Raw genomic sequence first — 17,540 nt, 5'->3', positions numbered from 1 at the left:
GGGTTGCCAACCTCCAGGAGGGGCTTGGAGTTCTCCTGAAATTACAACTGATCTCCAGTCTAGAGATCAGTTCCCCTGGAGAAAATGACTGCTTTGGAGAGCGGATTCTAGGGCATTTGTACCCTGCTGAGATCCCTCCCCTCCTCAAGCTCTACCCTCAAATTCCCCAACTCACAGTTGGCAACCTCCCCATCACCTTGCTAACAATCTAACATTTGCATCAACAGTACACATGTATGTACGTGCATCCAATGTTCATTACCTTTCCTCCTCCCGTAGAAAAGATCAAGAGTCCAGTTGCACCTTAAAGACTAACAAAATTTATGGCAGGGTATGAAGAAGTGAAGGAGCCCCGTGGCGCAGAGTGTTAAGCTGCAGTACTGCAGTCAAAAGCTCTGCTCACGACCTGAGTTCGATCCCGACGGAAGTCGGTTTCAGGTAGCCGGCTCAAGGTTGACTCAGCCTTCCATCCTTCCTAGGTCGGTCAAATGAGTACCCAGCTTGCTGGGGGTAAAGGGAAGATGACTGGGGAAGGCAACGGCAAACCACCCCACAAACAAAGTCTGCCTAGAAAACGTCGGGATGTGACGTCTCCCCATGGGTCAGGAATGACCCTGTGCTTGCACAGGGGACCTTTACCTTTACCTTTACTATGAAGAAGTGAGCAGTGGCCCACGAAAGCGCATACCCTGCCAGAACTTTTGTTAGTCTTTAAGGTGCTATTGGACTCTTGCACTTTTCTGCTGCTACGGACAAACAGAAGAATGATCTTTCCTCCTCAAAAAAGGGATGGAAGAATTGGACAAATTGGACAGTATTATTATTAGTAATAACAACATGCTTATTTGTACAGTCCTTCCATTAAAACATGTATATGAAGTGATTTGCAAATGCTAATAATAAAGAATACCTGTATAGTGCTTTAAGCATTCAAAATGCTTTAAATATATTACCTTGTTTTAATCTTTACCACAAATCTGGACCCTGTAGCTCAGTATTATTGCCCACAATTTGCGGGGGGTAGGGTGGCTGCCAATGCCTGTGAGCTCTCTTTAGCAGAGGTAAGCTTGGTGGACCAATGTGATGGGGTGATTTTGACTTCTGCTAGCAGGCCTTGGAACATCCTGTCCTGTAGATAGGGTTGCCAACCTCCAGCTACTAGCTGGAGATCTCCTGCTATTACAACTGATCTCCAGCCAATAGAGATCAGTTTGCCTGAATAAAATGGCTGCTTTGGCAATTGGACTCTATGGCACTGAAGTCCCTCCCCTCCCCAAACCCCACCCTCCTCAGGCTCCGCCCCAAAAACCTCCCGCCGGTGGCAAAGGAGGACCTGGTAACCCTCCCCATGGACCAAAACTTGGCCTCCTCATGATTAGTCTTCTAGCACTCTGCTAAACTGTGCTATTCCAGAGGACCTTTGGATAGCTGAGGAATTCTGCCTGACCTCTGTTTGACTTTCCAGACTAGCGACATTAGTGCTGGTTATGTGCTTGTCCCCTTATAGAATTCTAAAAACTGGTAAGGTTTACCCTTAGTGGGTTTTTTAAAATAAATATTACTTTGTGCAATTTTCTAGGTCTTGTACAGGTTGAGTATCCCTTAATCGGCATGACCTGAAAACCGGACTTCTAAGACAAAAGCTGTTGTTAATGAGGTAGATGGCTATGGAGGAAATATTTTAAAAAGCCATCCAGCAGAATCCCTCCTCATCTCTAGAGGACCCACTTCCTGGTCCCTCAACTGCTTCTGATGTTTCCTCTCACCTAAAAAAATAAAATACAGTGCACACTGCATCATAGGTGGAGACTGAAAGCCTACCGTTGTTAGTTTTGTTGTTGTTTTTGTTTAACAGCTGATACAGGTATTCTGGTGAGATAGCTACACCTTTGCTTTCTGATGGTTCAATGTATACAATTTTTTTTAAAAAAACATTGTTTAAAATTACATTTAGGTTATGTGTATAAAGTGTATATAAAACATATAAATTTCATGTTTAGACTTGGGTCCCATCTCCAAGATATCTCATTATGTATATGCAAATATTCCAAAATATGGAAAGATCCGAAATACAGAACCCTTCTGGTCCCAAGCATTCCGGATAAGGGATACACAACCTGTATTGGTTTTTAAGAGTTCATTCTATCACTTTAATAATTGTTAACTACATTATGGACCTAGCAGGAAAGGTAGATTGCAAATACAGTGTGAATGAATGAATATATTTTATAATTCATGAACATTTAAGCAGGAAATAGTTGAAAAAGAGGCAGGCTTCAAGTTCCATGTGAATCTAATAAAGAAGCTTCAAAAGACAAGAAACTGAAAAAAAATCCCCAACAATGAAGTATGGGATATACGTTAGGAATGAAAGCAACTTATGAAATTAGACTGACAGGCAAGGGAAATCTATTGATGTGTTTATTTTCACATCCTTTCCTTTTTGGCTAGTTGCATGAAAACTCTCGTTTAAATCAGGACACGCAGGTAGTCAGAAAAATCGCTTCGCCCTTGATCTGTCCTAAAATGAAAAGCATGTTTTCTTCTGTATCATGGAAAATTATTTATTCATATTTACTACTACAGAAATGGAGACTTGATTTTTATATGATAATCTGCAGGTATAATTGTACGTTCATGGACCTTGTTGAGGGGCACGTCCCTAGTTTGTAGGCTCTGAAAGTAATCGATGATAATAATGAAACATGAGTGATTTGATTTTGTTTTTTTTAGCGGGGGGGGATGCTTATTTGCTTCATGAAGAACCACAGTTTCTAATTTTAAATCAACAGATTGATCAAATAATTCTTGGGTTGATTAATCAGCAGAGGCCAATCAGCTGCAAATTAAAAGAGTGCTTATTTAGTTTTTTAGACTATTTTGGTACTGGTGTGTTATAGTAATATCAACTAGGAAATGAACTATATGTTGGCTTTGCTTCCAATGAATTGTAAATGATTAAATTATCCTTCAGAATGTCCAAGAAGGCACATTGCATTGACAGCCTTGTAATATGCAGATTTGTTACACTTAATTGGCTAATTTATTAATCGATTCAACTTCTTCAAGGAACAAACATGCCAATATTTAGAAAGAAATGGTTCGTTATAGTAATTTTTGTTGCCAAAATTATTTTATCTATTTTAGGGTCGCCAACCTCCAGGTAGTAGCAGGAGATCTCCTGCTATTACAACTAATCTCCATTCCATACTTTCCGTTTTATCATGTTTTGACTGGCTAAGTGCCACAAATAAATTATCCATCTATCTATAACTGATCTCCAGCTGACAGAGATCAGTTCCCTTGGAGAAAATGGCTGCTTTGGCAATTGGACTCTAGGGCATTGAAGTCCCTCCCCTCCCCAGGCTTCACCCCAAAAACCTCCTGCCGGTGGCGAAGAGGGACCTGTCAACCCTAATTTGAGGGTAACCTGTACATTCAGCTGTGACTGTCCCCTAGGTTTTGAGGGCACAGCCCCATCCATGTGGCCAATTGGGTGCCCACATTTTCCTCCTCAGGGAGGGCAGCTTACCTCATCATTGGCTCCTTCTTAGGGTTGCCAACCTCCAGGTACTACCTGGAGATCTCCTGCTATTACAACTGATTTCCTGCCAATACGGATCAGTTCCCCGGGAGAAAATGGCTGCTTTGGCAGTTGGACTCTATGGCATTGAAGTCCCTCCCCAAACCCCGCCCTCCTCAGGCTCCACCCCAAAAACCTCCTGCTGGTGGCGAAAAGAAGGGCCTGGCAACCCCACTCCTCCTTCACTGGGCCTCTTGTGTTGGACCTTCTGTTTCTCAGGCACCATACTCATGTTGCCTCATAGAGATTTTCCTCACTTTACAGTCACCCCAAATTCCTCACTGGGCTCTTCTATGGACCCCTGATCCCATTCCTTTCTTCAGAGTCCTGTGCGATGCCTCTGCACACTCTGCAGCAGCTATAGGAATGCCAACCTATCTGGGCTTCTCCTGGCCCCTCTTTACCATGGCCACGGCCTCCTCTCAGCTCCACTGTTGAGCACACATAGCTGCCTCTGCTGCTCACAAATTTCTTGCACACAGGATCTCGGCCGATGTACTGATGTATTCTACGGTAAGTTATTTTCATTTTGCTGAGGTACTTCCTGCTCACTGTCCAGAGTACCTCACCCATCTCCTTTGTCAATATCGTCCACCACCTTTGATACTGGCATTCTCAGACCTCTTGACCTTACTAATCCTCTTTCTGCTTCCAAGGTGATGTGGTTCCTAATTGAGTGATGTTCTGCAATTGATTCAGCAGCTCCAACGCTGACTGCATGCTACAGATTCAATAAAGAGGGCAAGGATAGTCACCTAGACTCACTTTGCTGCAGAGACAGTCCTTTTAAGCTTCAATGAAAAACGACCACAGATGGAATTGCTTTTGATCCCATGCATAGAGAACATTTGAAGATACAACTAGACTCTAGGAAAAGTAACATCACCTTGCTACGGCCCCACACCCTCAGAGCTGTTAACTCCTGCCAAGTGCTATAACACCCAGCAGAGATGGCTGGGAGATGGGATAGAATCATGGCAATAGCAGGGCACAGATTGCAGGAGGTGGATTGTAGGTGAAGTCCAAGGATTGCCAAGGAGAGAGCACCAATCAGCTATGAAGAAGAGGATCCAGGTGTACCAAGCGTGCATTTCAGACACATTAGTCCATCCCGACAGCTATTTACTGAAAGGAGGAACGTGAAAAAGGACAAGAATCTGCACTCCCTAGCATTTGATGATGGAACGGAATGATTAATAGATCAAGAGTGTGGAATACCCACATATGCCAAAGGTGGAACCGGCAACATTACAGGCAGAGATTTATGGAACACAAGATGCCTTGGCAGGAAGCAGGGAAGCGATGTGTGTGCACGTGGACCCGTTTTCTGGGTCATTTTGTTACAACGGGGTTTCAATTATACCATGCAGAGTCTCCAGAGAGTACACAGGCTTCAGAAATTAGGGTGCAGATACTGATAGCGGAAAACAGAAAGATATGTAACCTAACTTGGAAACTACAGTACGTGGCAGACTCACATCTGCTCTCCTCTCCCACCTGAAGATGCAAAGGGGTGTATGTGTAAAGTGAATGCTCTCTGGATGTCATTCACATGGATGAGCCCCCCCCCCCACTGTGAAGCATGTCCTGAGCCTGTCCCGCTTGCCTGCTCACCATGGCATCAGGCTTCCCAGGCCTCAGAATGGGCATGTGGGGGAGGCAATTGCACCCCAATGCTCCCTTACCACAACTGGACTGTTCCCAGAGCCATGAACCCTCCCTGCCACTACAAACACCAGCCCATCTCCATAAATGTCAGCCCTTCCCGAAATTAAAGGTCTTCTCCTGCTCTCAGCTCCTGACAGACCTCTTCAGCCGGTGCCCCCTTTTTACTTTGATTTTTAATGGAGATAGAAATATAAAGAATCCATCCACTTATTACAGATAATGGAACAGAAATGTGATCCTCTTATAATATCACTAGAGAATTTTATTCATAGTATTATCATCTATACTATACTATCACCTATACTAGTCATGATGCATACCTATTCTCTCCAGGATCAGAAGAGCATGCATATTATATTAGGTGATTTGGAGCAGATAGGATAATGCTGCTGCAGTCGTCTTGTTTGGGGGCTTCCTAGAGGCACCTGGTTGGCCACTGTGTGAGCAGACTGCTGGACTTGATGGACCTTGGTCTGATCCAGCATGGCTTTTCTTATATTCTTATATTCTACAGATGACCCAAACCATATTTATGTGTTTGTTTATTTATATCATTTATACTTTGCCTTTTTCACCAAGGCTCAAGGCGGATTACACAGTGCAAGTCAATACAATTGACAGGATGGAGTATCCAATAAATAATTCCATAGGATTTGGATTGCAGAAATCTGAAAACAAGCAGAAGTCTGAAACAGAACTGAAACAAAGCATAAGCATTAACATGACATGTTAAACGATGCAGAAATTACATAGTAGGATCATGCTTATAGCAAGACTGTACATACTATACACAATAGTATTGTCCGCAGTCCCTATCTCTTCACCAAAGCATCCTTCGGAACCATTTTGTTACCGTTCAGGCCCTTAGAGCCTGTTAAAAAAAAGCCCTCCTGAATAATTCAGTTTTGCGTAGTTTACAAAAAGCCAGGAGAGGGGGAGCCTTCCTGACCTCATCCAACATGCTATTTTATAAGGGGGGGGCACAAGAGAGGATGCTTGTGTACAGGCAGTTGTTGATTTCGCCTTTTTGCAGGGGGGCACCCACAAAAAGCCCTGCTCAGATGAAAGAAGCTGTCATGGTGGACCACAGGGGGAGCAGCAGTCTTGCGGACGTGAGGGTCCAGGACCATGAAGGGCTTTGTATGTGATCACCAATACCTTGAACTGAGCCCGGTAACTGATGGGCAGAATGAAGTAATATGCCTGCTCCACCTAGCTCCTGATAATTTTGTATCAATTGGAGTCCCCGAGTTGACTTCCAGGGGAGACCTACGTAAAGGACATTGCAGTAGTCTAGCCTCAATATCTCACATGATAACTCTGAATGTGATAAAAATTGCACTTCAGTGTTGAGGGATGTATTTGAGAACGGTAATTTTATAGCATAGAGATTATCTGGAGAATAAATGCTTGGAGTTCACCTCAATATCTTCCAGTGGAACACAGTGTTTACACAATACTATGTCCTCAGTTATCTATCCAATTGTTATCTAATTGGGGCCATTTTGGTATTGTTAAGTTGAAGGCAGAGAAGTGGTCTTTTTCTGCAATGTATTCTACATTGTTGAAGCTTAGTAATCAAAAACATAAATACAGGCATCTATGGGGAAAATGATCTCAGTTTTAATATCTCTCACAATGCGCAGAGTAATATTTGCAAAATTATGAAATGCTTTTTTCCCTTTTCCCTAGTTGTTCTTTAAGAGAAGCACAATACTCCGTTCTCTTCAGATGGTGTCTTACCCCAGCAAGGCTTAATGCTATTTTTAAAACAAACATATTTAAATGTTGGAAGTGTTGTGTTTTACCTTTACCACTTTGGGCAAAATTCTATGCATGAACGGCAGCAAATGGGTACAAGTGAACTCACTAAAAGAAATAATTATGTGCATTAGGTTACTACATAATTCATTACAGGTCTTACCCAATTGCTAAGGTGGTACAGTGGTTAAGAGCGGTGGTTTGGAGCAGTGGACTCTGATCTGGAGAACCGGGTTTGATTCCCCAATCCTCCACATGAGTGGCAGATGCTAATCTGGTGAACTGGATTTGTTTCCCCACTCCTACACATGAAGCCAGCTGGGTGACTTTGGGCTAGTCACACTCTTTCAGCCCCACCTACCTCACAGGATGTCTATTTTGGGAAGGGGAAGGGAAGGTGATTGTAAGCCGGTTTGAGTCTCCCTTAAGTGGTAGAGAAAGTCGGCATATAAAAACCAACTCTTCTTCGTCTTCTTCTTCTCCCCCCGTCATTGGGTTTTCTTTTCTTTGCATGTTTGCAAGACACAGTGTAACGTATCCCTCTATTCGGTCAATACAGCACTTTTCATTCCACTTTGTAGATATTTCCCAGCACAACTTCCTTCCTTGCCAAATGGCCCCAAAAGAGATGGGCTGAGAGAGCACTGAGGTCACTGGCCTCCTTGGAGCCATAAAGAGTGGACCCCGGGGTGCCACTGTTAATGAGTAATAACTCTGATAGAGGCAGCGGGGTTTCTGTTGAATCTGGTGAAAAAGGAAGAGTCTAAAGGTCGCTTTTGTTGTCACTGGGAAAGAAGCAGCGATGGCTGGGGTGTGTCTTCCAAACCAGCTGCCAGCTTACTCCAAAGTGAAACCATGTTGGATTGCAGATGGCAGGCCCCCGTTTTAGTGACCACCATCTTCCTGGTATGCTGTGAAACAGCCCTTAATCAAATATATATCAGACTAGGACCTGGGAAGTAGGGTTGCCACCCTCCAGGTACTAGCTGGAGATCTCCTGCTATTACAACTGATCTCCAGCCGATAGAAATCAGTTCACCTGGAGAAAATGGCCGCTTTGGTAATTGGACTCTATGGCATTGAAGTCCCTCCCTTCCCCAAACCCCACCCGCCTCAGGCTCTGCCCCACAAACCTGCCGGTGGTGAAGAGGGACCTGGCAACCCTACTGGGAAGCCCAGGTTCAAATCCCCACTCGCACCATGGAAGCTTGTTGGATGACGCTGGGCCACCCTCAGCCCTGACCCTGGCCAGTATTTGGAGGAGACCTCCAACGAGTACCAGGGGTGTGACATGGAGGCAGACAAAGGCAAACACCCTCCAATTTCTTGCCTTGAAAACCCTGTGTGGTTGCCATAAGTCAACTGTGGCTTGATGGGTGGGGGGGAAGCATTAGTCACTCGCAATGCAAAACTATGCACAGTTAAACACATTGAAATCAATGCACACAGACTCGAGTAACTCTGCATGGGATTACACTGTAAATGTCATCATTTCTCTTTTCCTGTTCCTTTATCCTCCTGTGCCACGTAGATTATATTGCGATGGGTAGCCGTGTTAGTCTGGCACTAATAGTAGAAGACAGCAAGAGTCCAGTAGCACCTTAAAGATTAACAAAATTTCTTGCAGGGTATGAGCTTTCATGAGCCACAGCTCACTTCTTCAGATTATATTGATTCACACTGATTATTTTGATTGATTGATTGATTCACACTGTTTTGAATGCAGCAGCAGAAAAGTGGTCTAGAAATGGCACAAATAAATCTATCAATTTTTGTATCCTGCCTGACTTCCAAGGAGCTCAGAGTGATGTTGCGTGATTCTCTCCTCCTCAGAGTTGCCAGCAGAGCAATGGCAACCAGCAGAAGCCTTCTGGAAGTGGAGAGTGATGCTGTGTGTCATGCCACTTCAACCTCATACCTGGAAGTGATGTCATGACACTCTAGGAATTCATCCATCTCTATGGGTTTTCACCATAGAGACAAGTTCCTAGAGCATTGTGACATAACTTCAGAGTGCAAACCAGATGTGATGTCATGACATTGTGTAATATTGCTCCTTCGCGGGAGCAAAGATGGCCAATGGGGCCCAAAGCATGGGGGCAGGAGCTTGGCCACCACCCCTTGAAAAATGGTAAGCTTAGAGGGCTTTAAGAGGGGAGTGGACATATTCATGGAGGAAAGAGGTATTCATGGCTATTAGTTAGAATGGATACTAGTCGTGCGGCATACTTATTCTCTCTAGTATCGGAGGAGCATGCCTATTATATTGGGTGCGGTGGAACACAGGTAGGATGGTGCTGCTGCAGTCGTCTTGTTTGTGGCTTCCTAGAGGCACCTGGTTGGCCACTGTGTGAACAGACTGCTGGACTTGATTGGCCTTGGTCTGATCCAGCAGGGCCTTTCTTATGTTCCTTTCTGCCCTCAAAATAACCTTGTTAAGGTGAGAGAGAATGACGAGCTCAAAGTCACCAGGCTTCCACACAAAGATTAAGCCTACTAGCAACATATAAAAACTACTACAGGGGGAGGAAAACCTATCCAGAAATTAGAACTGTCCTTTAAGAGGGCATTGCTAAGTGAAGGGAAAGGAATGAGGACTCAGGGCATAAGTCTTAGCTATACCCTTCTCTTTATTCCTAGTCTTCCTACAAGTGAGAACTTCCCCTAGCCAGACAACCCTGGAGAGGACTTGCTTGTGGCATGCTGTGGTCTTCGCATATGTTTTAGAATGCTCTGTTTCAGACAGCATAGGTTGATCACCAGTTGGCTGGTAGGTGGATGTTTCAGATAACAGGAGAGACACCATGTATCTAACCAGAGAGTGAACTTGGAAAGCTTTGAGACACAGTTGGTTTGCATGCTTGTCATCCAGGACTCAAAAGGCATTATGACAAATAATAAAGAATTTGGTTATAGAGTAATTCGGCAGGTTCCACCCCCCTCAAGCATCATCAGCAATTACGTGTTGTGGTGATCATTCTAAACTACTGTAATTTTTATTAGCTATTTTAGAAAATAATTAAAGGACGGAGAAAAAAATATTAGCATTCTGAAGCCAAATGCATAATATTGGCTCAACTTCTCATATATCATTTTAATAATGCTAATGCAATAGAACAAGAATTAAAAGGCACCGTTTATCTTGGGGAGCCATCTTGTGGTAAAGCTCAACCAGTGCACTGAATGGAATTAAGCACCTCTCGAGCAGAAATGAGAGACTCACACACACATACAGCCTCACTTGAAAAAGGGTCTACCATATGGAAAGGAAGTCTACAATGTGGATGCATGGAAGTGCTACTCCATATCTATGGAACATTCTGTAATTATCTGGTAACCATAGTTTGCTTGGTTTGTTTTCTGGGTAAGTGTAGCAATACATTAGAAATGTTTAGGTACCAAGACATCTGCGTCATATCTTGTGGTTCTCAGATCCCTTCCAGATATACAAATTGTTTTTGTTTGTTTTTTGGCTAAATGTAGCAATATATTAGGAATGTTTAGGTACAGAGGCATCTGCTTCACATCCCGTGGCTCTCAGATCCCTTTCAGACATACAGATTCCTATTAACCTATCTACATTTTTATCCTATCCTCCATCAAAGGAGCCCTAACCTGAATGGCCCAGGTCAGCCCAATCTAGGGTTGCCAACCTCCAGGTATCAGCTGGAGATCTCCTGCTATTATGACTGATCTCCAGCCGATAGAGATCAGTTCACCTGGAGAAAATGGCCGCTTTGGCCATTGAACTCTATGGCATTGAAGTGCCTCACCTCCCCAAACCCTGCCCTTTTCAGACTCCGCCCCAGAAACCTCCTGCTGGTTGCAAAGAGGGACCTGGCAACCCTAGCCCAATCTCATCAGATCTCAGACGCTAAGCAGGGTCAGCCCTGGTTAGTACTTGGATGGGAGACCAGCAAGGAAGTCCAGGGTTGCTGTGAAAAAGGCAGGCAATAGCAAACCACCTCTGAATGGCTCTTGCCTGGAAAACCATATGCAGTTGCCATAAGTTGGCTGTGACTTGACGGCACTTTCCACCACAGCCACCAAAGGAACTCAGGTTGGCAAATGTACTCCTCTCTTTCTTCTTTTTATCCTTACAATAGTTCTGTGAGACAAACAATGCTGAGAGGGAGTAACCAACCAAGAGTCACTCGGTGAACTTCATGACTGTGTATGAATTTGAAACAAGGTCTCCCATATCTCAGCCCAACATACGCTCAGTTGAAAGAAAGAGGAGTAGCACCAGAACATACCTTGACAGCTGAAGTGAACCTTATTTGTCAGCTTGGAAGATCGCCCTTTCCTATTTCTTGCAATTAAATGTCTTTATAAACTAATGTCAATGTTGATAATAATTTTACTTTTAATGAATGCCATCAATTTCTAAACAAGCGACAAACTGCAGGATCGAATGGTTTCATTTACTGAGTTCATGAGTTAATTTAAATTTTTGCCTCAGAATTGTATTCATTCAACTCCAAGATCACCTTATACCAATAACACACGCTGACAGCAGATATAAGAGACTTATATAAGTCTCATAATTATCTTGTCAGGTATTCTTTGTTCAAAGAACAATGTTGATACACCCAAATATATTTCATTGCTAACTTTACAAACAAACAGGTTTAGGAAGGTGCTTTTATAAATGGAATGGGACTGTAAGCTGTGTACAGCAGGGATCCCCAACGTGGACCCATCAGCCCCACCCAACACCCTTCCTTGCACCCACCAAGGTAAAGTCAGGTTTTGGCCTATCAGGCTTCTGATTGGCCATTGGAGATCCAACTGGCTGCACAGACTTTTGAAAAGTTGCTTCGGCAGCAGCTGCCCCAACAGCACAAGGATCTTTACTGCGTGACTGCAGGTAAGCTGTGTTTATGCAAAAAGTATATTTTTAAATAATGTGTTCAAAGGCATCCTGTAAAATACAGCTTCTGCTTCAAATGTTAAATAATTACTATTAGAGTTATGCATACCCTCACTCCCTGACATTTGGTAGTTGGCTTCACCTCCGGCGGTAGCCGTTTATGGTTGGTTCAGTCTCCTGTGGTAGCCATTTTGTAGTTGTGCTCAGCATCCTCTGTCAGAATTCCAAAGGTGTCCAAAGGCTCAAGTGGTGTGGGGCTCCCTGGAATTTAATTTATATGTAGATGGGAAAGTGCCAGGGAACTCCAACATGGTCATATTTGACTTCAAAAGAGGAAACTTCTCAACAATGGGGGATCTGGTAAAAGGGAAGTTGAAAGGAACAGTCAAGATACATGATGAAATGCAAAAGATATTAAAACTTAAGTCTGAGATAAATCCGAAAAATATGCTACTAAATATCTTACTAAGTCATAAATATTTCCAAGTAATATTCCAAAAATATATAGCAAATTATTCAAATACTTGGTGACAGCAGCAAGAGTAACATATGCAGCAAAATGGTAGGCAGAGAAATACCCAGATTTGAATGAATGGATGAGTAAATTAACTGAATATGCAATTATAGAAAAACTAACATCCTTTAAAAACTAACAATTTTTAGAATTTTAAGAAAAATGGAATGTCTTAATTATATAATTGGAAATTAAGAATAAAGTTAAAACAAAAGAAGAAGAAATAGGTAATATATGCTTCACAATAAATATGTTATTAGATATGAAGATATATTGAAAAGACAGAGTAATGTTACTCAAAAAATGTAATTTACTCAAAAAATGTAAGCTCCATACAAAGTGTATGAATATTAATGTTTGTTTTATGTTTATGTTTGTTTTGTGTATTGAAATAAAACATTTAAAACTTTAAAAAAGAGGATCAAATCTCTCGAAAAGGCTACTCCAAACCACAATACTAGAGACTCAGAATGTGTATCAAAGGTCAAGAAGGATAGTACAAAGCCCAAGAGGTTACCAGTATGGCTAACTCTCAGGGTGAAAAAAGCTGTAAGAGAGTAAAAGGCTTCCTTCAGAAAATGGAAGTCTTGCCCAAATGAGGCAAATAAAAAGGAACACAAACTTGCACAAAAGAAATGCATGTGGACGATTAGGAATGCCAAAAAGAAGTTTGAGGAACATACTGCTAAAAGCACCAAGACCAACAATAAAGAATTTTTGAAGTACATCAGGAAAAGGGGCAGAAAAGAGCAACCAAAATGACTAGACGGCTAGTGCAGCTGTCCTATGAGGATTGGTTAAAATGCTTAGGGCTCTTTAGCTTAGAAAAAAGGCAAGCGAGAGAAGATATGATAGAGGTCTACAAAATTATGCATGGTGTAGAGTGAACAGGGAGAAACTTTTATCCCTCTCTCATCATACTAGAACCCAGTGCCATCCATTGAAGCTGAATGGTGAGAGATTCAGGACAGCCAAAAGGAGGCACTTCTTCACACAGCACACAGTTAAATTGTGGGACTCGCTGCCACAGGGTGTGATGGTCATCAACTGGGAAGGCTTTAAAAGGGGAGTGGACAAATTACTGGAGGACAGGGCTTTCAGTGGCTACTAGTCATGATCGTTATCGACTGCCTTGAGTGCAAGAGGCACTGTGCCTCTTTATGTCAGTTGCTGGGGAGAATGGGCAGGATGCTGTTGCAGTCATTTTGCTTGTGGGCCTCCTAGAGGCAGCTGGTCTCCCACTGTATGAAGAAAATGCTAGACTAGATGGGCCTTTGGTAGGATCCTGCATGGCTCTTATGTTCTTAAGTAAACGAAAATAAATAATAAATCTTTAATGTTTCACAGTGCTATGAAGCTCGGCAGTCACCCATGCTGATATTGCTTGCTCCTCCGCAGAATAGAGAGATGGACAGCCCATGGAAACACCATACCATCCATCATGAATGTGCCAACCAATAATGTTAGAGTCAGTGCATGGGCAATGACAGCAGAGGGCAACCAGGTAATAGCAGAAGATCTGCTATTGCAACTGATCTCCAGCCAATAGAGATCAGTTCACCTGGAGAAAATGGCAGCTTTGGCAATTGGACTCTATGGCATTGAAGTCCCTCCCCTCCCCAAATCCCACCCTTCTCAGACTCTGCCCCAAAAACCTCCCACCAATGGCGAAGAGGGACCTGACAACCCTAAAGAACAATAATGCATGGGCTTCTCCCAACTGCACATTCAGTGAGCTATTCAGTGAGCCATTCAGTTATGCATCATTATAGAAAGAAAGGTTTGAGCCACATGCATGGTTTTGTATTTGGACACTCACCATAGGCAGGATCTTTGTTAGGGCAAAACAAATTCCTTCTGATTGCACACAAAAATGCACAGGCTCAGACCCCTAATTTCCAGTTAAGATACTGTGAAATAGAAATAATTGTGCCTAAATATTTTCATTCAGATCCAACTCTTTGAGCCACTACATCACTTGAATTTTAATGCACTATGTTGTTTAGAGTGCTGGTACTGCTCTGGATACAAAAAAATTATCAGTTCGCCACTGAATGGTATGGCTACACTAGCAGGACAATCTCTGCTCTTTTGCCTGCTTGCATTCAGATGCAATAACAGATCCAGGAGAACCTCCAAGAGTTGTATCTAAATCTCAAGGAGAATGCAACCCTATCCCAAACAGGCTGCATCACAATATCTAGATCAGCCAAACCACCAGTCAACAGAACCTCCTCTTATCTGGATTAACCTTCGGCTTGTTGGCAGACATCCACGCCATTACTATTCTCACAGTGGTTCAAAACTTCCACCAGGTATTTTTTTTATATAATGAGGAAAGACATAATAAAAATACGCAGCACCTGACAAGTGCAAGCACATTTGGCTTATCTAATCTTTTAAATCAGTTTATCGAGGGATCTTAAAAAACTGTCATTCAGAGACATAATCGGATGGTCCCATGCAGTCATTAAAAGTAGCTTGAATGACAGCCGCTGTCCAGGATCTCATGCTTAGAGAGGCCTTTCCCTAAGCATTTCCCGTAAAAATGAATTTACTATCCAAGATAAATTTCTTAATCAAAATATACCAGTTGCTGTCTCCAAAGCAATTATATAGTAATAGCAATGATTAATAAACTGTTTTATTTGGCAAAATAAGAAAGCTAGAAGAAGAAACAGATGGGAAGAGAAAGTCTGGCAGTGTTGTTTAATTATTTACTATTTAAAGAATTTGTGTCAGCTCTCTAGAGTCTAGCTCAAGGTGGCTCACAATGAAAAAGCAACACCGTTCTGGCAATATAACAACAGTTCCCCCAACAGAACATCAGCACCCCTGTCAGAGGAAGGGAAGATAATAATATCTGCTAATTTCCTTGTCCCCAGATGCATACAGTTGCATCCCCCCACTATATTCCTGGGAATCCCCCAACCCAAAGGAGAGCAACTGGGAGGCATAGAGGGCCTCACTGAGAGGAGGGAGGCAGGGAAGTTGCCTTTCTCTAGTGCAGGGGTGGGGAACGTCAGGCCCGGGGGCTGTATAAAGCCAGCGAAATCATTTGGTCTGGCCTTTCATGGGTCCTGGCAGATCTCTAGCTCAGAAGGATGCTGCCCTACCTGAATCTCTTGGGCCCAGCTGGGGACAGCTAGAGCTCAAAAGCGAGTCGCTCTACATGGCAGACACTCAGAACCGTCTCCGGTCATGCCTCTTGGCTAAATGTTTGACCAAATATAGCAGACTAATTTTTAAGTTGACAATTTTGTACGGCCCGCAAAAGATGTTATAAATATCCAAATGGCCCTTGGCAGAAAAAAGGTTCCCCACCCCTGCTCTAGCGCACCTCTATTCAAAAACTAACGCAAAGTTGTTAAAATAAAGCAAGCAAAGAACTCACTAGGAACATAATGCAGAACAATCCAATATTCAGCAGCCTAAAACTACCCCTATGCTAAAAAGATATTACTCATCAGTTAAAAAACTGGTAAAAAGAAATGATTGGGCCTAACACCTGCAAGAAAACTACAGGCAGTTCTCAAGGAGATTCCAGAGAAAAGTCATCACTGAAAAGTTGCTGTCTCTGAGTGCCACCTGCCTCTCCTTTTTCTCTTCAGCCTTCTAATAGGTGCAACAGTCCAAGGGTGGGAAAAACTTGTTTCACGCATTGGGGTAACATTGTAAAACATTGCAAATCTGACAGTTGAATAGTAAGAATAGGCTTGTTGCAAAAATATGGGGCCTGGCAAAGATGGAGAAGACTTCCGGGTTATTTTTTTCAAGTATTAACGGAAGCCCTTTTTTGTTTTACAAATTTCCTATTCCTTCTCACTTATTTTTACCTTCTGATCCTTCCACTGATTCGTACCTTTTTCTTTGCATTATCTGTTTGATTTTTTTTTGTGTGTGTACAGAATTTAAGAAACGTCTTTATAAATTGTGCCTCCATCTTAACATATTATATATGAGTTTGAATATTATGAGGAAAACCTGCATAAATTTTGGGACACATTTGAATACACGTTGAACTAAAAAGGCAACATATTTTTTTTTAAAAAAAATGTGTAGTAAGGACCTAACTGACTTAATAAAGGAAGCCACAGCCTTCAGTTTGCAAGATCTGAGCAAGGCTGTCAAAGGTAGGACATTTTGGAGGACTTTCATTCATAGGGTCGCCATGAGTCAGAAGCGACTTTACGGCATTTAACACACACACACAAGGACCTAACGCAACCTATATAGCCGTTTTCGCCTTTCGAATAAAATAACCGACCAATAAAACAGAAAAGCCTTTTTTTTTTTTTTTTTTTGCAAAGGCATTTCCGGCGCCGCGAATTTAAACTCCGCAAGGCACCCTGCTTTTCTCCGCGCGTTTGATTGGCTTCCCTGGCTACTCCTTGCATTTCATTGGCCACAGCGGCCGTCAGTCCTGCCGAAGGAGACGTCAGGAGGAGCCGGCGAGAGACCCGTTCCGTGAGACGGACGCATCCGAAAAAAGGAACGCGAGAAGAACCAGCCTACGCTACATAAGCCGCCTGAGCGAGACAACGGGCCGACTCGCGCGTGCGCACCCCGCTTTCCGTCCCCCCCCCCGCGGCGGTCTCGCCTTTTCGCGCGAGAACTGCGGGAGAAAGGTTCTCCCACTCCCCGTTCCAGCCGATCGTTGAAATCGTCTCGCGAGGCCGGGACCGCGCGTGCGTGCCGGCGTGCGGCTTCGGCCTCCCTTCGTCGGCCCCTCCCACCGCCCCTCCGCGCGGCCTCCTGCCCCCTCCTCCCGCCGCCTTGTGGGGGGCCCCCCGCCGCGTCACGTGACGGCGCCAGGTTTTTAATGTTTACATTCGAAGTGGGCAGCCCGTGGCGGCGCCCCTCCCCGTGGTGGCGCCCCACCTCCTACCCCGCCATCGCCAGCCGCCGCCTCAGCGCCCCGCGCCTCCTGCCGCCCGTTTCGCTTTCATTTCCGGGCAACGGGCCGCGGCCGGGGTGGGAGGGGAGGAACCGCTGCTGCCACTGCCAGTGCTACAGCCGCTGCTGCTGCTGCCCCCGCCGCTGCTGCTACTGCTGCTGCCTCCCCCCCCTGAGGCGGCCTTACCCGTCGCAATACTGAGGGACGCGGAGGCGCCGCTGCCGGAGGAGGAGGAGGAGGCGGC

This window comes from Euleptes europaea, chromosome 13 (assembly GCF_029931775.1).
Source record: "Euleptes europaea isolate rEulEur1 chromosome 13, rEulEur1.hap1, whole genome shotgun sequence".
Classification (NCBI taxonomy): domain Eukaryota; kingdom Metazoa; phylum Chordata; class Lepidosauria; order Squamata; family Sphaerodactylidae; genus Euleptes; species Euleptes europaea.
The sequence above is the reverse complement of the archived record's forward strand: the minus strand, read 5'-3'. Positions refer to the sequence as shown.